This window comes from Emys orbicularis, chromosome 7 (genome assembly GCF_028017835.1).
Source record: "Emys orbicularis isolate rEmyOrb1 chromosome 7, rEmyOrb1.hap1, whole genome shotgun sequence".
NCBI lineage: Eukaryota > Metazoa > Chordata > Testudines > Emydidae > Emys > Emys orbicularis.
Genome location: NC_088689.1, coordinates 80,005,445 through 80,029,352, shown reverse-complemented (window position 1 = coordinate 80,029,352; position 23,908 = coordinate 80,005,445).

Here is a 23,908-nt window from a genome sequence, read left to right as displayed (position 1 = left end):
GAAAGAACACACAGACTGGCTCATGTTGTGACAGGTTGGACCCCGCTTCTAGGATGCCACCTGATGTACTCAGATTTCACTGAGACCTTCCCTGCTCAGTCAGCCAGGGTTCCCTCTCCCTGCTTTGCTGAATTAGGCTCTCCGGCCTCTTGCAGCACACAAACACAGGTAGGGCCACACTCCGCTGGAGACACAGACTGAAGTCAGCTCTGTATGAGAGGACTCCACCAGCACTCACATGCACACCCCTTTTAGGAAATAAACCCAAAATAATACTGTCTTGCGCTGTATAGAAAACTCTGCACAGCACAAGCTCATAAAAATCCATCCTCTTCCTCAATGTAAAGAGAGATGTGCACAACTTCTTGCCCCCGCCCCATTAGAAATTGCATAAACTGGGTTTTATTATAAACAAGAAATAAGTTTATTAGCTACCAAAGGTGGATTTTAAGTGAATATTAGAGATAACAGACAGAACAAAGCAGATTACTAAGCAAATGAAACCAAACACGCAAACTAAGCTAGTTTCACTAAAGAAATTGGTTACAAATAGTATTTCTCACCCTAGATATTGTTCCAGGCAGATTACAGAAAGTCTTGAAAGGCGACTGCACTGGTCTCCCTCTTGAGACCTCAGGTATTATTACTCACAAGCTAGACGCCCTTCCAGCTTTGGTTCAACCCTTCTCCCCTCAGTTCAGTTTTTGCTTCCTGGTGTTTTTTCAGTGTCTCTTTGGGTGGGGAGGCAGAGGAGAACCATGATGATGTCACTCTCCTGCCTTATATAGCTCTTGTGTAAGGTGGGAACCCTTTGTCTTCTAGTGAAAAACCACTGGCATTCCAAAAGGGAAGAGCAGTATCCAGTACCAGGTGACTTGGACCCATGTCTCTGCATGGCTGTGGCAGACATTGCTTGTAGGCTGTCTCCAGCGTCCACAGGAAGACTAAGTTCTTTCACAGGCCATTGTTTCTGCCCATTAGCTCTGTCTGGCTTTTCCATTGTTGTACCTGAAGGGCTGGTTGGGGATGACACCCAAAGTAACACATTTGAAATACAGATCATAGAATCATAGAAAATCAGGGTTGAAAGGGACCTCAGCAGGTCATCTGGTCCAATCCCCTGCTCAAAGCAGGACCAATCCCCAACTAAATCATCCCAGCCAGGGCTTTGTCAAGCCTGACCTTAAAAACCTCTAAGGAAGGAGATTCCACCACCTCTCTAGGTAACCCATTCCAGTGCTTCACCACCCTCCTAGTGAAAAAGTTTTTCCTAATATCCAATCTAAACCTCCCCCACTGCAACTTGAGACCATTACTCCTTGTTCTGTCATCTGGTACCACTGGGAACAGTCTAGATCCATCCTCTTTGGAATCCCCTTTCAGGTAGTTGAAAGCAGCTATCAAATCCCCCCTCATTCTTCTCTTCTGCAGACTAAATAATCCCAGTTCCCTCAGCCCCCTAATCATTTTTGTTGCCCTCCGCTGGTCTCTTTCCAATTTTTCCACATCCTTCTTGTAGTGTGGGGCCCAAAACTGGACACAATACTCCAGATGAGGCCTCACCAATGTCGAAGAGAGGGGAATGATCACGTCCCTCGATCTGCTGGCAAAGTCCCTACTTATACAGCCCAAAGTGCCATTAACCTTCTTGGCAACAAGGGCGCACCGTTGACTCATATCCAGCTTCTCGTCCACTGTAACCTAGGTCCTTTTCTGCAGAACTGCTGCCTAGCTGTTAGTTCCCTAGTCTGTAGCAGTGCATGGGATTCTTCCGTCCTAAGTGCAGGACTCTGCACTTGTCCTTGTTGAACCTCGTCAGATTCCTTTGGCCCAATCCTCCAATTTCTCTAGGTCCCTCTGTATGCTATCCCTACCCTCCAGCGTATCTACCACTCCTCCCAGTTTAATGTCATCTGCGAACTTGCTGAGGATGCAGTCCACGCCATCTTCCAGATCATTAATGAAGATATTGAACGAAACTGGCCCCAGGACCGACCCTTGGGGCACTCCGCTTGATACCGGCTGCCAACTAGACTTGGAGCCATTGATCACCCGTTGAGCCCAACGATCTAGCCAGCTTTCTATCCACCTTATAGTCCATTCATCCAGGCCATACTTCTTTAACTTGCTGGCAAGAATACTGTGGGAGACCGTATCAAAAGTTTTGCTAAAGTCAAGGAATAACACATCCACTGCTTTCACCTCATTCACAGAGCCAGTTATCTCGTCATAGAAGGCAATTAGGTTAGTCAGGCCCTTGCCCTTGGTGAATCCATGCTGACTGTTCCTGATCACTTTCCTCTCCTCTAAGTGCTTCAGAATTGATTCCTTGAGGACCTGCTCCATGATTTTTCCAGGGACTGAGGTGAGACTGACTGGCCTGTAGTTCCCCGGATCCTCCTCCTTCCCTTTTTTAAAGATGGGCACTACATTAGCCTTTTTCCAGTCATCCGGGATTTCCCCGGATCACCATGAGTTTGCAAAGATAATGGCCAATGGCTCTGCAATCACATCCGCCAACTCCTTTAGCACCCTTGGATTCAGTGCATCCGGCCCTATGGACTTGTGCTCGTCCAGCTTTTCTAAATAGTCCCGAACCACTTGTTTCTCCACAGAGGGCTGGTCACCTCCTCCCCATGCTGTGCTGCCCAGTGCAGTGGTCTGGGAGCTGACTTTGTTCGTGAAGACAGAGGCAAAAAAAGCATTGAGTACATTAGCTTTTTCCACATCCTCTGTCACTTCGTTGCCTTCCTCATTCAGTAAGGGGCCCACACTTTCCTTGACTTTCTTCTTGTTGCTAACATACCTGAAGAAACCCTTCTTGTTACTCTTCATATCCCTTGCTAGCTGCAACTCCAAGTGTGATTTGGCCTTCCTGATTTCACTCCTGCATGCCTGAGCAATATTTTTATACTCCTCCCTGGTCATTTGTCCAGTCTTCCACTTGTTGTAAGCTTCTTTTTTGTGTTTAAGATCAGCAAGGATTTCACTGTTACACAGATACATATTTAATATTCCTAACTTGAGATACAGAAATGATACAGGCATACAAATTGGATAATCACATTCAGTAAATCATAACCTTTCCAATGATATCTCACATGAGCCATGTTGCATAAAGTATATCTCAGTTATATAATATTCATATCATAAACATATTTTCATAAAGAATATGGAGTGAAACGTCACATATGGCATAGCCCTGATTTACTGTAGAATCATCTAGGTAATGCAGCATTATTAAATACATATGAAGATCTATTTAATAGCATATTTCTAAGGACAACTATGGTCAGAAAAGTGACTATGTGAATGAAATGGCACCACCTTACTCTATTGCTCTATTCCCTCTGCATATTCAGTATTCCTGTCTGCTGACTTCAGTGATAAAAATACATTGTTGCTGCTTTTTACTCCCCTTTGCCCTGCAGATCTAACACAGTTCTGGGAGAACTGGGTTGGATTCTTTTCTTGCCCATGTATCATTAACAGAATGATGAACTATGCCCATATGATCCCCTTGTGACCATAAGCCCTAGGGGCCAGATTTTGAATTGTAGGTACCTCGTGGGATTTTCACTTACATGAATTTAGGCACCTGGGTGCAATCCCACTAGCTATCTGGCTGCACCTTTAGGCACCTAATGACCTTTGATAATCTGGCCTTAGGTAGGAAACACATTTTGCAGCTTCCTTGGTATTTTATAGTCCAAGCATTCCCCCCACCCCAGGCTACAGGAAGTACAGAGAACAAAAGGCAGTTGAAAAGTCAGCCCTCTTCCCTAGCCCTTCAGTTCTTGCTCAGCCCTATGGAGGCACTCCGACTGAGGCCATGTCTCAGACATGGTATTGTGGCAGCCTCTGGATGTGTTCTCGGTCTCCTGCGACTTCTTAGTCTCTGAGGAGGAGCATGATCCTTAAAACTGCTCCTTCCTCTGCCTCCAGCCTTCTTCCACGTCTTTTTTTCTGCAGCTCTTGAGAAATGTGGCTACAATTAGCTCCCATTCCTAAAACACTTATGCACATGAGTAGTCCCATTGAGTTCATTCAGACTCCTCAAATGAATAAAGTTATACATGTGTAAGTATGTGTAAGTATGCAAGATCAGCCCCATGTTTGTGTTATCAAAAGCCTGCTAGATGTAGCAGGAGTCTGGTGCTCCTTGTATACTCTATTTCAATTAAGAAATGTTTATTGATAAAATTAATAAACTGATTGAATAATATTTGCCAAATCATTTATTCAGAGAATGTTAAGGTTCATCACTTAAATTATTTGATTAATATTTTTACATGTATGAATTAATAACCCTGTTGTTGCACTAATAGTTTGACTTTAGTAAAGAACTTGATGGTGTGCCTCAAAATATTGCTTGAAAAAGGTAATTTCAGTTGGCATTCATATGATCACTGTTAAATGGAGGGAGATCTGGGCAAGGATTGGAAACAAAGGGTAGTGATAATACCGTGTAAGATATTGGAGTGGGGGAAATCTAGTGGAGTACTGCAGAGATCAGTGCTAGGCCCTATCTTACTTAACATCTTCATTCATCATTTGAAGAAAGAACAAGCATCCCGTTGATGGAATTATTCACACGTGATACTAAATTGGGAGGAGTTGCGAACACATGGAAATAATACAATGGAACTCTGAAAGGTGAGAAATTTGAGTAGAACAATTTGCACAAATGCAAGTCAATGCAACTGCTGGAAAAATAATCCAAATTCGGATATTCAGTGGATAACACCCCCTCACTTCCCCTCCACCCCCTCCCCCCTGGAAACAGTAATGCTAAAAGAAATTCCTGGGTGATAGTAGATAGCAAACTGGACTTGAATTTGTAATGAAACGTGGCAGCTAAAAGACAAATGCAATGTTGGGCTGCAATGCAGAGCCCTGCTGGAGAAGAATGGTGATGGTCTCTTTCTCTAGATTAATATAGTGACATTGCACTTCACGAGAGGGATCATGAAACAGTGGAATTCAGAGAAAGGAACAAAAAGGATCCATAGAAGTTAAGCATGACCTCCTGCATAACACAGACCATAGTTTAGGCCATGACTAAAGAGCCGATAAGGATAACTTTATGGGGAAAAATATAAGTACACTTCTACCCTGATATAACTGTCCTCGGGAGCCAAAAAATCTTACCGTGTTATAGGTGAAACCGCATTATATGGAACTTGCTTTGATCCGCCGGAGTGCACAGCCCCCCCCCCCCGGAGCACTGCTTTACCGCGTTATATCTGAATTCGTGTTATATCGGGTCGCATTATATTGGGGTAGAGGGGTAGTAAATAAGTATGTCCTGGCTAAGTGATGACTTATGCATTGCGTACATGTAAACTGGATTCAGTTATATTGGTATAAAGGTGCTTATACTGGTATAGCTTATTCCCATATGAGAAGAGGAATAAGGTATCCAGGTATAAGGCACCTTTATCCCAGTATAACTGCATCCATTCTAGGGATTGTACTGATATAACTATATCAGTAAAAAAAAAAATCACACTCGGACCTAACATACTTATACCAGTACAAAATCTGTGTGTAGACCAGGCCTAAGAGGGGACATGTCTATCTAGCTGAGGAGTGTAAGCATTGTGACCTAATTTAGGGATATACTGGTCTGCGTTGGTGGTGCTGGGGATCTGTACCACCTCAAAGGGGAATTCAGGTAGCACTGAGCCTCATTTCTGGAGGGAAGGTTGGAAACCAAGGGCTGGAAAAGAGTCATGAACCAGGGAAGGGGGGTCTCACAACATTGTTGTTCCATACAGTGACACAAAGTTTGGAGATGTTTCCATTCTATCATGTCTTTACTTTCACTAAACACACAGTTCTTCTTCGAGTATTGTCCCTACTGCTCCACGGTAGGTGTGTCTGCATCCCAGCTCCTCTGATCGGAAATCTTTGGTAGCAGTGTCTGTTCGGCCGGCAAATGCGCCTCCCTCCTTCATGCTCTGCCTCAAGGCTAATTAGCGCTGCATGGACCACCCTCAGTTCTTTCTCAACCACCTCTGGCCTAGAGATGTAGCTAATAGCTCCACTTTCTCTTACCTCAGAGTTTTAGAGTTCAGTTTTGTTTTAGCTACTATTTGAGTTTCCGTTAGAATTTCTTAGTATTATAGGGTTTCTGTTAGTTTTTCCTCCTGTTTAAAAAAAACCACCTTTTCCTTACCCCTGTTTTCTTCCCCTTTCCCTCCTCCCCTGGGGACCACCCCTAATAAGGGCATGCTCAGTTCCCCCAGGTTTAAAAAGTGCCTCTCCTTCAGGGAGGCGATTCTGGTTATGGATGGTCACTCCCACTGTGTCCAGTGCCTCGGGGAGGCTCGAATTCTGCAGAAGTTTACCTTCTGCCAACAAGTGAAGGCTAGATCCTGAAAAAAACAGGAGTTAAAGCTGAAACTCCTCGTTAATGGAGGGTGCTCTTTAACCTGCGTCCGACCCTGGTACCGAATCTGCTCTGTGGCGCAGACCATCCCCGGGCCTTCTACTTCCAAAGAGAGTGAGCTGAGGAGGAAATCTTCGGACTCCCCTCACAAGGTCACCAAAAGGAGTGCTGCAAGCCCTCAAACTGAGCCCCTGACCTGCCAGAGGAGATCCCTGGCACGATTGGTCCCTTGGCACCAGCAGCACCAACAGCCCCGAAGCACGGTACCCATAGGACACATAGGTCCTCCGGTGCAGACACAACCTATAAGCCTAAGGACCCGAAGGGCACAGGCTCTGAAGCAACAGCACTGCCTATCAAAGGGAAGAGCGCAAACCATACCATCTCTGTGAAGGGGGCACCAGTGTGGAAACCCTCGGTACTGACTACTTCCAAGCAGCCCTTATTGGACCAACCATCTCAGGCAAGATCTCTGCCAATTTCCTCAGTACTGGTGAGTCAGCACCGACAAGCCCTGACGGTACTGATCACCACGATACTGCAGGAGTTTAATTTTTCTAGAGATCTCCTGGTGGCTGAGATTCCAGAGTCCCCGCTACTTGGTACTGGGGTCTTGGTACCTAGCATATCTTGATCCTCGGAATAACCACTGGCACTGGGATGTTCACCTCCAGTCTCCTTGTCAGCTCCACCACTTTCCAGCGAGGACTCAGATAGTGACCTCTCACTACCCTCACACCATGGCCAATCTCTACACCAAACAGGGCCTTCCCAGTCACACCCTTTGCCTAAGCCTCAGCCCTCTTGGTATGACCACCCACGGGTAGTGTGACCCCTGCTATTCCTCCGACCCCAGTGGCCTTACTGGGCTCCATGGGCAGCCTACTGACACCATGCTTCTCAGGCATCTAGCGTCTCATATGGAGGATCAGTATAACTGTCTCCTTCAGCCTCTGTGTCCAGAGCCCCAGAACCTTGAGAGGAAACTTTTGAGGAGGAGGAAACAGATTAGAAGAGGAGAGATCAAAAGGCACAGCGATATTAGTTCAGAGATTCTCCAAATGGGTCTTGAATTGTATTAACTACTGCTATCATGCTTAACATTTTTTACCCCCATCCAGAATCTGTACACACTCCACGAGATCGGTTTCCACTTCTGTCGCCTTAATTAAAAATATTTCCATTCCAGAAATCTGCAGGGAAGCGACTCGATTGTCTGCTCACACTTTCACAGAACACGCTGCGATTACTAGAGACTCTGCTTCTGATGCCATCTTCAGCTCCACAGTATTGTCATCCATAATGGACTCGACTCTGAAGCCCCAACCCTCCATCGGGGATACCTACAGTGGAGCACCCATAGGGACTCTACTTGAAGAAGAAGAGGAAGTTACTCACCTTGTGCAGTAACGACGGTTCTTCAAGTTGTGTGTCCCTATGGGTGCTCCACAATCTACCCTCCTCCCCTCTACTTTGGAGTTCTCAATAGGGACTCTGCGGTAGAGAAGGAACTGGTTCGCCCACACAGCACTAATTAGCTCAAGGCAGAGCATGAGGAAGGGAGAGCGCACATGCAGGCCGAATGGACACTGCTACCAAAGATCTCCAATCAGAAGCACAGGGATGCACACACACCTACAGTGGAGCATCCACAGGGACTGGCATCTCGAAGAACCATCATTACTGCATAAGGTGAGTAACTTCTTCTGACGAGAGTTACAGCAATTGTCACAAAATATCCACACACTATTATTACACTTAGAAGCTGCTTCCACAGAAAGAGGTAGAATTTAACATCAGACCAAGCCGTGAGTTTTTTCAGCAGAAGTTTTTGGATCTTGAGAAGGGTTGGCAGGGGTACCAGTGTGCACTCAGGGTGGCATTACCATTATTTTTTCTTTGTATGAAAGGATTGTCTAATTCACTTCAAATTCTATTAGCCCCTATTGCAACCTTGACTTTCCATAACATTCCATTGTTCTTTGAGAATTTGTCCACGTGGATCCCGGTCTCAGTGTGTATGCACTACATACATGTGAGATTGGAGTTTTTGGTCATCATTGCCTGTTGAGGTTGCACATGTGCCCTGCATGCCCCTGAGCCCATATCCTGAGGCATAAAGGGAAGCTACACAGTTCCTTCTTACCACCTAAGGCTGCAAGAGTCCTTTGCTTCCTCATGGTTATGGCTTCTGTGTAACTGTGAGTGTACATAGTGTTAGTTTTCTCATAGTTTTAGTAGTAAACATCTTGTTAGCCTGTCGGGGGAGTGGGGGGAGGAGAGAGAAGAAATAAAAACAACTTTTTATTCCTTTAAGGAGTTTTCTTCAGTACCAAGATACCACTACTCTGGTGGAGGCCAAGTTCTGAATTTAAGATCTGTCCAGCCTATGAGGCAGCCATTTCCCTGAATGATGGGCAGTGTGTGATTTGTAAATCTTGTAAGAAGTGGACTCCAGAGGCTAGAAATGACTTTTGTTAGTGAGCTCCATGAAGGGAGGATCTGAGGCTTACTTATAGTTTCAAGTGGAAATGGTTTTCAATATGGCTTCAGTTTTCACCCTGTCAATGCATCTGTTCCTATCATCCTGGATTATCATTGAAGCCCTCAGATCTCTTAAAAGAGTTATATTAAGGTTCATCTAGCAGTAATATCTGCCTTTCATCCTCCAGTTCAGCGATGCAATTTTTTCCAATTCTATGATAGTCACTTCAAAAATTTGGTGAACACATGTTTTTCTGCCTATTAAGGATTTTTCCCTTCTGTTAGGGTATGTCTACACTACGAGAGTAGTTCGATTTTACTTAAATCGAATATGTGGAATCGATATTACAAAGTCGAACGTGTGTGTCCACACTAAGGACAGTAATTCGACTTTGTGAGTCCACACTAACGGGGCAAGCGTCGACATTGGAAGCGGTGCACTGTGGGCAGCTATCCCACAGTTCCCGCAGTCCCCGCTGCCCATTGGAATTCTGGGTCGAGCCCCCAATGCCTTCTGGGGGAAAAAATGTGTCGAGGGTGGTTTTGGGTAACTGTCGTCATCCAACTGTCACTCCCGCCCTCCCTCCCTGAAAGCGCCGGCGGGAAATCAGTTCGCGCACTTTTCTGGTCAGTGACAGCCCGGACGCCACAGCACTGCGAGCATGGAGCCCGCTGCGACCATCGCTGCAGTTATGGCCGTTGTCAACACCTCGCAGCTTATCATCCACCTTTCCCAGAGGCAGATGCTGAGAAATCGGGCGAGGAGGCTACGGCAGCGCGGTGAGGACCTGAAGTCTGAGAGTGGCACAGACCTGTCACAAAGCACGGGACCCCGCGCCGAGGACATCATGGTGGCAATGGGTCATGTTGATGTTGTGAAACGGCGATTCTGGGCCCGGGAAACAAGCACGGACTGGTGGGACCGCATAGTGCTGCAGGTCTGGGATGAATCACAGTGGCTGCGAAACTTTCGCATGTGTAAGGGAACTTTCCTTGAACTTTGTGAGTTGCTGTCCCCTGCCCTGAAGCGCAAGGACACCCGGATGTGAGCAGCCCTGACTGTCCAGAAGCGAGTGGCCATAGCCCTCTGGAAGCTTGCAACGCCGGACAGCTACCGGTCAGTCGCGAACCACTTTGGCGTGGGCAAATCTACCGTGGGGGTTGTTGTGATGCAAGTAGCCAATGCAATCGTTGAGCTACTGCTCTCAAAGGTAGTGACCCTGGGAAACGTGGAGGTCATCATAGATGGCTTCGCCGCGATGGGATTCCCAAACTGCGGTGGGGCTATAGATGGAACTCACATCCCTATCCTGGGACCGGACCACCAGGCCAACCAGTACATTAACCGAAAGGGCTACTTTTCAGTGGTGCTGCAAGCACTGGTGGACCATCGGGGACGTTTTACAAACATCAACGTCGGATGGCCGGGCAAGGTTCATGACGCTCGTGTTTTCAGGAACTCTGGTCTGTTTAGATGGCTGCAGGAAGGTATTTACTTCCCGGACCACAAAATAACTCTTGGGGATGTGGAGATGCCTATAGTCATCCTCGGGGACCCAGCCTACCTGCTAATGCCCTGGCTCATGAAGCCCTATACAGGCGCCCTGGATACTGAAAAAGAACTGTTCAACTACCGGCTGAGCAAGTGCAGAATGGTGGTGGAGTGTGCTTTTGGACGTCTCAAGGGGAGATGGAGAACCTTACTGACTCGCTGTGATCTCAGCGAAACCAATATCCCCATTGTTATTGCAGCTTGCTGTGTGCTCCACAATCTGTGTGAGAGCAAGGGGGAGACCTTTATGGCGGGGTGGGAGGTTGAGGCAAATAGCCTGGCTGCTGATTACGCCCAGCCAGACAGCTGGGCGATTAGAAGAGCCCAGCGGGACGCGCTGTGCATCCGGGAGGCTTTGAAAGCTAGGTTCCTGAGTGAGCAGGGTAACCTGTGACTATTAAGTTTGTTTACAGAGAAGCTGAACCTGCCCCCGTTTCTTTACCCAGTAAATGTTCACTATCCTCTCCAGTTACATACCCCGTTCACCCCGTTCCCCCCCTTCCAACACACGTTTAAAAATAAAATCACTTGAAATTTGTTAATGAACACCGTTTTCTTTATTACTGTTTTCGCGGTAAAGTGTTGAACCTGGGACGCAGACTGTGGTGGGGAGCGGGTGTAGTGTAGTGATGCAAAGGACGTTTCTAAACTCCAGGAATGACAGGCTCCGCACTGGTGGACTGGTTGTTTCAACGGAGCCTGCCACCCCTCCTGTTCGGGACTCTGTGTGTGGGGGCTATGTGACTTTGTGGCGGGGGAGGACGGTTACAGATCCCCTGCTGCGTGGCTCTGTGATCCAGGATAAGGACCGCTGCATAAGATCTCTAACCGCCCTCCCCCGCCACAAAGTCACATAGCCCCCCCACCCCACACAGAACATGAAAACCACCTCCCAGACTGACCAGGGTAACTAGTGAATGCAATGTGTGTGTGCCCTGCTGCTGAACCTGCCCCCGCGTCTGTACCCTGGTAAAGGTGACTGTCCTGTCCAATTACCAACCCCCTTCCCCCCCTTCAAACAGACTCTCCTCTAAAAGAACATGATGGAAACAGTAATTAACAGAAACGTATTTTTTATTAGCAACTACACATGAAACTGGGGGATGAAACTGGGACGGGGGCTTGGGTGAGGCGGCAAGGAAAGGACTTATCAAATTTTGGGGAATGAGAGTCTTCTGGTACTTGAGCAGTCTGCAGGGGTGGAGTGAGAGTTTTCACGGACTCTGCCGCCCCTCCTTCTTGGGACTTTGGGTGAGGGGGGTATGGGACTTTGTGGCGGGGGAGGGCGGTTAGAGATAGACTGCAGCGGGGCTCTGTCCTCCTGCCTCCGGTCCTGCAGAACATCCACAAGGCGCCGGAGCGTGTCCGTTTGCTCCCTCATTAGTCCAAGCAGCGTTTGAGTCGCCTGCTGGTCTTCCTGCCGCCACCTCTCCTCCCGTTCCATGTGTGATCGGTGCATTTGGGACAAGTTCTCCCTCCACTGGGTCTGCTGGGCTGCCTGGGCTCAGGAGCAGACCATAAGTTCCGAGAACATGTCCTCCCGTGTCCTCTTCTTCCTACGCCTAATCTGCGCTAGCCTCTGGGAGTGTGATGCCAGGGTAGTTCGGGAGACAGTCGCAGCTGTGGGATGGGAAAAAGGGAGTGAATTCCTCAGAAAGATAAATTTTTGGTTGAACAAAGAACATGGTCTTTCTCTGTGAACAAGACCATGCACAGCACCTATCACATGCGCACTCAGGACAAGGTCGAATTTTCGGCCTTCGCATTCAGTGCCTGGGGTCTTGCAGTGCAGATCAGACAAGCGGGACAGGACAGCGGAATTTGGGTAACAGGCTGACATGGTAGACTTGTGGCTGCTTAAAACTTTAATAATAGCACTGGTCTCCTTTCACGTTCAAAGCAATGCCAGTCCCTGCTGCCAGCAATCCAGCAAGCATGAACTCTGCCCCTGTCCCACCCCCTCGCGGCTGTCCCAGGGAAAGATCCCTGTATGCTGCTCCTCTCCCGCCTCCACCGCGTGGCTCTAAACCGCCGGTTACAGTTCTGTAAAGGAACAGGCAAGCAGTCCCAATACTAACATTCCCCTACCTAATTCAAAGCAGGTCACCATGAGCGACATCACTCTGATGAGGATTTCAGAGACGGAGAAAGACAGGATGCTTCGGGAAAGCCTGCAAAGACCAGGGCCGTATGCCGCCATGCTCTGCAAGGCAATGATACCCGAGTACTTGATTGTCTCCTGGCGCGGAAACGTTTCCTACCACGGAGGACCCAATAAGGCCGCTCTCCCCAGGAACCTGATGCAAAGGCTTTCCAATTACCTCCAGGAGAGCTTCGTGGAGATGTCCCAGGAGGATTTCTGCTCTATCCCCAGACATATAGACCGGATTTTACTGTAGCTGCACTGGCAGGGACTAAACAGTAGAGCGCCTAGGGCAAAACAATCATGCTAAACCGGACATTGTTAGATTTTTTTTCAGTAGTTGCACTGCCAAGGACTGAAACGTTAAGCGCCTAGGGCAAAGTAATCATGACAAACCCATTGTTAATATTGTTAATATTCCTGTTCTGTTAAAAATAAATGTTTACATGTTTAAAACACTTACTGACTGATCCTTCCCCTGATTCTGTGTCCGGGTTAATGCCTGGGGACGGTTGGTAGGGGATCTCTGTAAGGGTGATGAAGAGATCCTGGCTGTCGGGGAAATCAGCGTTGTAAGCGCTGTCGACTGCCTCGTCCTCCTCATCTCCTTCCTCATCTTCCCCGTCCGCTAACATGTCCGAGGAACCGGCCGTCGACAATATCCCATCCTCAGAGTCCACGGTCAGTGGTGGGGTAGTGGTGGCGGCCGCACCTAGGATGGAATGCAGTGCCTCGTAGAAACGGGATGTCTGGGGCTGGGATCCGGAGCGTCCGTTTGCCTCTTTGGTCTTCTGGTAGCCTTGTCTCAGCTCCTTGATTTTCACGCGGCACTGCGTTGCATCCCGGCTGTATCCTCTCTCTGCCATGGCTTTAGAGATCTTCTCGTAGATCTTTGCATTCCGTCTTTTCGATCGCAGCTCGGAAAGCACAGACTCATCGCCCCACACAGCGATCAGATCCAAGACTTCCCGATGAGTCCATGCTGGGGCCCTCTTTCTATTCTGAGATTGCATGGCCATCTCTGCTGGAGAGCTCTGCATCGTTGCCAGTGCTGCTGAGCTCATCACAATGTCCAAACAGGAAATGAGATTCAAACTGCCCAGACAGGAAAAGGAATTCAAATTTTCCCGGGGCTTTTCCTGTGTGGCTGGTCAGAGCATCCGAGCTCGGACTGCTGTCCAGAGCGTCAACAGAGTGGTGCACTGTGGGATAGCTCCCGGAGCTATTACCGTCGATTTCCATCCACACCTAGCCTAATTCGACATGGCCATGTCGAATTTAGCGCTATTCCCCTCGTTGGGGAGGAGTACAGAAGTCGAATTTAAGAGACCTCTATGTCAAACTAAATAGCTTCGTGGTGTGGACGGGTGCAGAGTTAATTCGATGTAACGGTGCTAAATTCGACATAAACTCCTAGTGTAGACCAGGCCTTAGACTCCTCCTGTCTCTGATAGAACCTGCATTTGAAGTTATGTCCACCTGTTCTTTGTATGATTTGTCTATTAAGATAGCATTCTTGATTACTATTACCTCTGCTCCCAGAGTGAGTGAAATTCGAGCACTGATGGCATGACCACTTTATACCGTCTTCCAGAAGGACAGAGTTACTCTTCATCCTCTTCCTACATTTCTGCAAAAAATGGTTTCAAAATTTCTCTTAAATCAATTTATTCGCTTACCAGTATTCTGTCCAAGACCTCATTCATCTCCTGCAAAAGCTAATTTCAACATTAGGCATTTTATGAGCTCTTTTGTATATCACCTCAATAGGACAAAACCATTCTGCAAATCACCCAGATGTTTTCTCTCTTTTGATAATAAATCCAGAGGACAGGCTGTTTCAACACTGAGACTATCAAATTGGGTGTCAGACTGCATTAGAATTTCTTATGAACTGAACAAGTTAACTCTGTCATCTTGTATCAAGGCATGTTCTGTTAGAACTCAGGCAGCTCAAAGCTTGTCAGATGAACTGAAGCTACCTCTGGGGCTTCTGTGTTAAGGACAGCTTCATTATTATGGGTTGGATGGGGCTTAGCTTCTTTTAGCTCAGGGTACTGATTTCTCAGGTGCTCAGTGGAGTTACACTGGAAACACCTTCTTGGACCCTCCTCATTCACAGGAGGCTTGTGATGGGGATTTCCAGGAGGGGAACGATTTTGTGGGGGTGAGTGTCTGGGCTTCCAACCACCCTCCTTCCCAGCGGTAAAACAGGATCCCCCTTTTACACTGTGTTTGTACCCCTCATTCTGTGGCTTGCACTTATTGGGCATCTGGGCTTGCACAAAAGAATCGTCCAGAGTGGCCATTTCTTTCACAGAGTTTAAAAATGTATCCCACACACTATTTCTAACATCTTCAGTGTATATACTTAGGAAATTTTCTTGAGCAAAGAGATCAAACAATTAGTTATAATCATCAGTCCCCTTCAATTTTAACCATTTTCCCATTAGGTCACACATCTTATAAGCATATTCACCATAACTCATGCCAGCACTTTTCTTGAGATTTCTAATTTTCAACCTATACATTGCAGGAGTAATTTGAAACCTTTGTAAAACAGTCTTTTAAGTTCACAATATATCAAAGCTTCCCAAATCAGCATTTAATTAAATACATTCAAAGCTTTACTAGACAGTTTTGCAATCACTATGGGGATTTGCCTGTCCTCAAGAATATTATGACCCTCACGTAGCCTTTCAAAAGTGGTAAGGTATTCCTCAATGCTGTCTAATTACTTGTGTGCAGGACACAACTTGTCCAAGCTGAGGGTTCCTTGAGTGGAAGGAGAGATTAGTGATTCTGGGATCAGTCCATGTTTTTCCATCATGTCCAGGTTATACATCCATTCCTTCTCCTTTTCTTGGGCCTCTTCCTCTCCCAGCTTCCCAGCTTATTTATGGGCAGCTGCTTCCCATTATGCTGTCACTCAGGACTTGAGAGAAGATGCTAGAGTTGGATGAGCTGTTCTCCAATCTTTATTCAAATAGGCTCTAATCCCACTTTCTGTTTCACGGTTTGTGAATCACTAAGATTGGAATGCACATGTGGCAATCACTAGAAGAAGAAAAAGCGTTTACTAACCTGTTTGGTAACTGTTGTCCTTCAAGATGTGTTGCACATGTCCATTCCACAACTCACCCTCCTACATTTCTACACTGGAGATCTAGCAAGAACTACTGGAGGGGGCTGGAGGCGGCTCTGCCCTATATGCCTGCATGCAGTGGCATGTGGCAGCAGAGGGCTACTCAAGCCACCCAACAGGGAAAAAGTTTCTGATGGCGGTGCACTGGATGCACAGACACCAAAAGTGGCATGGACATGTGCAATCACTCAAAGAACAACAGTTACTGAACAGGTTAGTAGCTGTTTTTTCTGTAGCCTCATGCTCCTTGCACAAGGGGATTCAAGGATTCCTCCCCTGCAGGAGTAGTTCAGCAGTAGAGGTGCCTCTGATCTCTGGGTAACAGTTTGGAAGGATAGGGTTTCAAACTCTGGATAAGAAGATAAAGCGGAGAGATTTAAATGTATTAGGTACTGGCAGGAGCGGCGCCAGGGTTTTTGCTGCCCTAGGCAGCAGCGCTCCTCCTCTGAGCATTCGGCGGCGGAGGTCCTTCCGCTCCCGCGTCTTCGGGGCACTTCGGCGGCGGGTCCCGGAGCGAGTGAAGGACCCGCCGCTGAATTTCCACCGAAGACCCGGAGCGGAAGGACCCCCGCCGCCAAATTTCCGCCGAGGGTGGCAAAATGCCACCCCCCAAATCCTGCCACCCTAGGCAACCTCCTAGGGTCACTTAGTGGAAGCGCCGGCCCTGGGTACTGGGGGACTCTTTGGGGATGAGAGAGCCTGCTCAGAAGGGATGGGCTCTGCCTTAAATCAAAGGGGTCCCAGAAAGCTGACAAGTTTTTAGGGACTATTTCAACTACGAGCTTGGGGAAGCTGATGTGCTGATGAGCATTCGAGACAATGACATCTGCTGGACATGTCAGTAGCACAACAGAAACTGCCGTGAAGTAGAGTAATGAGGAGAAATCCCAGGTTATTAGAATGCAATTACAGGATCTTTGGCCTGCAGATCAGAATACTGATAGCAAGGGCACAACATTGAGACAGAGCAAAGAGATCATGAAATCTGCTAAATAGTAATTGAACTACCCAAATCTCAACTGGTTAAATTGCTCATATAGGGTAGTCTCGAGAAACAATCGGCATGTGTAATTGTTGGAGAAGAATTGAGGCTTCTCTTAATTTAGTTCTAAGTGAAATACTCAAGAAGTAACTTGTGAATATAGTAGCTCAACATTCTTGAGGGAGGCATTGTACCAAAACTGAGCACCATGACCCAAATATGGTTGGGTTAGGTCTATCCCATAGCCCTCCTGGCCCCAGCATAGGGTGTGGGGTTGGGGGTGTGGCTGGGGAGCAGGCCTGGCCAGTTCATTCTTGTGTTCTGGGGATCCCTAGCTGTGGAATGGCCCCTTGGGAATTTGTGCAGCCATATATAATTTAGAGCACACCTGAGGCAAGCACGCTAGTCCTCAGCTGGCCCCAGAATCAGGGAAGAGCAAAACAAGACTAAAACCCACTTTTGCTCCATCCCTTTCTCAGCTCTGCTGGTTCTTAATATGAAAGGAAGTTCATAAGGGGGTGCCCCAGAACTGGGGTTATTTAATATCTGTATTCATGATCTGCAGAGGCAGTTGAACAATGAAATGTCAAACTTTATGGGTGATGCAAAAGTACTTAATTTAGGTAAGTCTAGAGAGGACTGTATGGAAAACAGAAGGACCTTGTGATGAAGTGGAGAAACTGCCTGCCAGCATGGCATAGGTTAAAGAGAGCCTTGGGGCCCCAGCTAGCCCTGCAGCCAATGCCAGGCCTGGAGAGCGGAGGACAGAGAGGACCTAGCTCAGTTGGGGGCTGACTGGCAAAGAGGCAGGAGCTAGCAACCTCCCTACCGGAGAGAAAGGGTTACTAGCCTGCCAGCTGAGGCAGCCACCAGGCAGTAAGGACTGTTTCCCCAGACAAGGGAGACTGTGGAGGAGCACTAGGAGTCACTGGTAATGGAGGTAGCTGGGTGACTGAAGCAGGGAGACATTTTGGGGTTTGGCCTGACCAAACTTATGGTTTCCCAAACTTATGGCTTCCCCACCCAAAGGTTTATTCATAAAAAGAAAGAAATATAGATGAGAGTTAGAATTGGTTAAATGGAATAAATTACATATAGTAATGGCAAACCATTTCATGGACACCTTACATGACCTCCTTTGTACAAGATTTGGTGCCACTATATGACCTTGTTTGCAACAATGATCTATACGATCACAGTTCATGTCAATAATGTTACAGCCCCAACGCAAAATTGATGCAGGAAGGGATGACACAAACATTACTGACTGCATCCCAAGAGCTCCCCATCCTTAGGGTGACCAGACATCCCGATATTATCAGGACAGTCCCGTTTTTAGGGGACTTGTCCCATGTCCCGACCTTACATCGGTTGGGACGCCCTTTGTCCTGATATTGGGGACCGTCCAGACCGCAGCTGCAGCGCCGCAGCACCACAGCTGTGGCACTGCCGCTTACCGCTTCCTGGGGCAGCTCCCAGCGCCCGCCTGCCGGCAGGAGCACCACATGCTGCAGGGGCGGGGCTTGCAGGCACCGGGAGCGGGCAGAGAGCCCTCCGCCCACCCCACCTGACCCGCACCACGACCCTAGGAGCCAGGGGGATCAGCCTGCCGGATGCTTCCCGGGACGGGAGCCGCCCCAGGTGCGCACCACCGGGACTCCCCACCTCGCCCCCTGGCTCTTAGGGTGGGGGGGTTCTGCGTGCTGCTGGCACCTGCAAGCCCCGCTACGCAACTCCGGCAGCTCCCATTGGCGCTTTTCCCGGCCAATGGGAGCCACGGAGCTTGCGCTTGTGGCGCAGCACGTGGAGAATCTGGAGACCCCCCTCGCCGCTCTCACCCTAGGAGCCAAAGACCTCCCAGCAGGGCTGGTGAATGGGGCCAGGGAAGGGGGCAGGGTGTGATGGAGTGAGTGTCTGGGAGTTGTGTGGGGGGGTGCTGGGCTGTGAGAGTGTGGAGGATGCTGGGCAGTGGGGGAGGTTTGTGTGTGTCCGGGCAATGGGCAGTGCAGGTTTGTGTGGGGCATTGTGTAGTTGTGGTGGTGGGGCTGTGGGGAAGGGCACTGGGAGGGATGAAGGAAGGGAGGGAGGGGAAATCTGTGTGTATTGAGAAACGAGCGAGTGGGGGGTTCTGTGTGGGGTGCTGGGCAGCTGTGGTGGGGCTGTGGGCAGGGGGGCACTGGGCGGGTGTGTGTGCACAGCACTGTGCAATTGTGGTGGAAAGGTTGTAGGGGGGCTCTGGGCATAGTGGAGCCAGGGGGCGCTGCGCAGGGTACTTGTGTGGCGCATCATGGGCCCACCCGCAACAGGAAGGGGCACGCTGGTAGCACAGGGCCAGGCGGACCAGTGTGCCTCTGGCTCCGGTCGGGGCTGTGCACCTGTGTCTGTCTACCCCTTGCCCCACCCGCTCGCCAAATGTGTCCTGATATTTCACTCTTGCGATCTGGTCACCCTACCCATCCTTGGTTCTGCCTTACTACAGCTAGTATTGGGTTAGAAGCTGTATCAGTGTATAACAGAAATGGTTTATCTAAGTCATGTTCAATAAAATGATTGAACTTCTTTACAAACTCAAGGTAAGACTTGGTTAGAACAATAGTGGATTGGATCTGCTCTTGCAGCATGGTTCCTGTATGTCTCATGTGATCTTGCCAAGAGCTAAAGAACATAGCTACTTTATCCATACAAGCTTACAAGAAGTGAAAGCTTACAAGAAGTGGAAATTTGGACAGATGACTAGGGAGGAGTATAAAAATATTGCTCAAGCATGCAGGGGTGTAATCAGGAAGGCCAAGGAACAATTGGAGTTGCAGCTAGCAAGGGATGTGAAGGGTAACAAGAAGGGGTTCTACAGGTATGTTAGCAACAAGAAGAAGGTCAGGGAAAGTGTGGGTCCCTTACTGAATGAGAGAGGCAACATAGGGTATGTCTACACTACGGGATTAATCCAAATTTATATAATTCGAATTTGGGAAACAGATTGTATAAAGTCGAATGTATGCGGCCACACTTAGCACATTAATTCGGCGGTGTGCGTCCATGTACCGGGGCTAGCGTCGATTTCTGGAGCGTTGCACTGTGGGTAGCTATCCCATAGCTATCCCATAGTTCCCGCAGTCTCCCCCGCCCATTGGAATTCTGGGTTGAGATCCCAGTGCCTGATGGGACAAAAAACATTGTCGCAGGTGGTTCTGGGTACAGCCTCACCCCTCCCTCCCTCCCTGCATGAAAGCAACGGACGGCAGACAACCATTTCGCGCCTTTTTTCCTGGGTGAACACTGCAGACTCCATACCACGGCAAGCATGGAGCCCGCTCAGCTCAAGACAGCAGTCATGAACATTGTAAACACCTCGCGCGTTCTCGTGGAGTTTATGCTGAGCCAGGACCAGAAAAATGAGGCGAGGAGGCGGCGGCGGCGGCAGTGCAGCGACAAGCGTGATGAGGACATGGACATGGACATGGACACGGACACAGAATTCTCTCAAACCGCGGGTCCCGGTGCTTTGGAGATCATGTTGTTAATGGGGCAGGTTCTATCTATGGAACGCCGATTCTGGGCAAGGGAAACAAGCACAGACTGGTGGGACCGCATAGTGTTGCAGGTGTGGGATGATTCCCAGTGGCTGCGGAACTTTCGCATGCGTAAGGGCACTTTCATGGAACTTTGTGACTTGCTGTCCCCTGCCCTGAAACGCCAGAATACCAAGATGAGAGCAGCCCTCACAGTTGAGAAGCGAGTGGCGATAGCCCTGTGGAAGCTTGCAACGCCAGACAGCTACCGGTCAGTCGGGAATCAATTTGGAGTGGGCAAATCTACTGTGGGGGCTGCTGTGATGCAAGTAGCCAAAGCAATCACTGAGGTGCTGCTACGAAAGGTAGTGACTCTGGGAAATGTGCAGGTCATAGTGGATGGCTTTGCTGCAATGGGATTCCCTAACTGTGGTGGGGCGATAGATGAAACCCATATCCCTATCTTGGCACCGGAGCACCAGGGTACCCAGTACATAAACCGCAAGGGGTACTTTTCAATGGTGCTGCAAGCACTTGTGGATCACAAGGGACGTTTCACCAACATCAACGTGGGCTGGCCGGGAAGGGTTCATGACTCTCGCGTCTTCAGGAACACTACTCTGTTTAAAGGGCTGCAGCAAGGGACTTACTTCCCGGACCAGAAAATAACCGTTGGGGATGTTGAAATGCCAATAGTTATTTTTGGGGACCCAGCCTACCCCTTAATGCCATGGCTCATGAAGCCATACACAGGCAGCCTGGACAGGAGTCAGGAGCTGTTCAACTACAGGCTGAGCAAGTGCAGAATGGTGGTAGAATGTGCATTTGGCCGTTTAAAAGGTCGCTGGCGATCGTTACTGACTCGCTCAGACCTCAGCCAAACCAATCTCCCCATTGTTATTTCTGCTTGCTGTGTGCTCCACAATCTCTGTGAAAGTAAGGGGGAGACCTTTATGGCGGGGTGGGAGGCTGAGGCAAATCGCCTGGCTGCTGATTACGCGCAGCCAGACACCAGGGCGATTAGAAGAGCACACCAGGAAGCGCTGTGCATCAGAGAAGCTTTGAAAACCAGTTTCATGACTGGCCAGGCTACTGTGTGAAATATCTGTTTGTTTCTCCTTCATGAAAACCCGCCCCCTTTATTGACTCATTCTCTGTAAAGAACCCACCCTCCCCCTTCCCCCAGCTTGCTTTCAAACCAAATAAAGTCACTATCGTTTAAAAATCATTTATTCTTTATTAATAGATTATAAAAAGAGGGAGGGAACCCGGGTGGGGTTTGGGAGGAGGATCGGCGGGAAGGAAAAGGCAACTAAAAAAAGGTTAAAAAAATGACAGCCTTTTGCTTGGGCTGTCCACTGGGGTGGAATGGGAAGGTGTACGGAGCCTCCCCCCCCCCCCGCGTTCTTACATGTCTGGGTGAGGAGGCTATGGAACATGGTGAGGGGGGAGGGGGGTTATACAGGGGCTGTAGCGGCACTCTGTTATCCTGCTGCCGTTCCTGAAGCTCCACCAGATGCCGGAGCATGTCTGTTTGCTCACGCAGCAGCCCCAGCGTTGCATCCTGCCTCCTCTGATCTTCTTGCCGCCACCTCTCATCTCGAGCGTCTCTCCTCTCCTCACGTTGGTCCCTCCTGTCCTCACGTTGGTCCCTCCTGTCCTCACGTTGGTCCCTCCTGTCCTCACGTTCACTGGCTTCTTTCCTATACTTTGAAACCGTGTCCTTCCACTCATTCAGATGAGCTCTGTCACTGCGGGAGGATTCCATGATTTCTGCGAACATATCGTCTCGCGTCTTCTTTTTCCGACGCCTTATCTGTGATAGCCTTCGGGACGGAGGAGGGAGGCTTGAAGAATTTGCAGCTGCTGGAGGGAGGGAAAAAAGGAGAGAATTTTTTAAAAAGATACATTTTGCAGAACAATGCTTATACTCTTTCACGGTGACCAACACTATTCACATTACATAGCACATGTGATTTCTGTGCAAGGTCGCATTTTGCCTCTTAATATTGAGTGCCTGTGGCTTTGCTACTAGAGATCACAGACGCAGGTCCGGGCAACAGAATTCGGCTTGCATGCGGCCATGGTAAGCCATTGTCTTTCGGCTTCTGCGCCCTCCTTTCCCACATACCAAACAAAGCCCGTTGAGTGCTGCGGTTTTCCTGTTAACCTTCAGCAGCAGAAAACAAACTAACCCCCCCCCATCCAATTCTCTGGATGATCGCTTTATCCCTCCCCCCACCGTGTGGCTGGTATCAGGAAAGATCCCTGCAGGAACCAAGCTAACACCCTCCCACCCCGCCATGAATTCTCTGGGATGATCGCTTTACCCCTCCCCCCACCGCGTGGCTGGTATCAGGGAAGATCCCTGCTAGCCAAACGCGAAAAGCTCTGGGCCAATTCCTCCCTCCCCCCCCCCGCGCTTGGCTAACTGCAGGGAAGGATTTCTTTTCAGCCACAGGCAAACAGCCCACCTCCTCCCCTAGGAACGGCCACCTCTGTCCCCTTAATTAAATTCCCGTATTTCAACCAGGTTACCATGAGCGATATCACTCTCCTGAGGATTACACAGCAAGATAAAGAATGGATGTTGCTTGAATGCCAGCAAACACCGGGACCATACGCTGCCAGGCTTTGTCATGCAATGATACCAGATTACTTGCTGCAAGCATGGCGCGGTCAAGTGTCCTACCATGGAGGACGGAATAAGGCTGCACTGCCCAGAAACCTTGTGGCAAGGCTTTTGGAGTACCTCCAGGAGAGCTTCATGGAGATGTCCCTGGAGGATTTCCGCTCCATCCCCAGACACGTTAACAGACTTTTCCAGTAGCTGTACTGGCTGCGAATGCATCCCAAGTCCTCAGGGCAAAGTAATCATTAAAAACCCTTGCTTTTAAAAACAAGTTTTATATTTTAAAAGGTAAACTCACCTGAGGTCCCTTCCATGGGGTCGTGGTCTTGGATACAGGGTTGGGAGGGTACTTCAGTCAGGCTGAGAAAAAGATCCTGGCTGTTGGGGAGAATGGAGTGCTGGGTGCTCTCTGCAAGCTCGTCCTCCTCCTCCTCCTCTTCCCCGTCCGCAGAATCCTCAGGTGTAGCTGATGAGATTATCTCCGCCTCGGAATCCACGGTCAGAGGTGGGGTAGTGGTGGCGGCCCCCCCTAGAACTGCATGCAGCTCGGCGTAGAAGCGGCATGTCCGCGGCTCTGACCCGGAGCGACCGTTTGCCTCCTTTGTTTTTTGATAGGCTTGTCTGAGCTCCTTGACTTTCACGTGGCACTGATCTGAGTCCCTATTGTGGCCTCTCTCCATCATGCCCTTGGAGATTTTTTCAAAAGTTTTGGCATTTCGTCTTTTTGAACGAAGTTCTGCTAGCACTGAATCCTCACCCCATATAGCAATCAGATCCAGAACCTCCCGTACGGTCCATGCTGGTGCTCTTTTTCGATTATCGGCCTGCATGATTACCTGTGCTGATGAGCTATCTGTGGTCACCTGTGCTCTCCACGCTGGGCAAACAGGAAATGAAATTCAAATGTTCGCGGGGCTTTTCCTGTCTACCTGGCCAGTGCATCCGAGTTCAGATTGCTGTCCAGAGCGGTCACAATGGTGCACTGTGGGATAGCTCCCGGAGGCCAATACCATCGAATTGCGGCCACACTAACCCTAATTCGAAATGACAAAATCGATTTTGGCGCT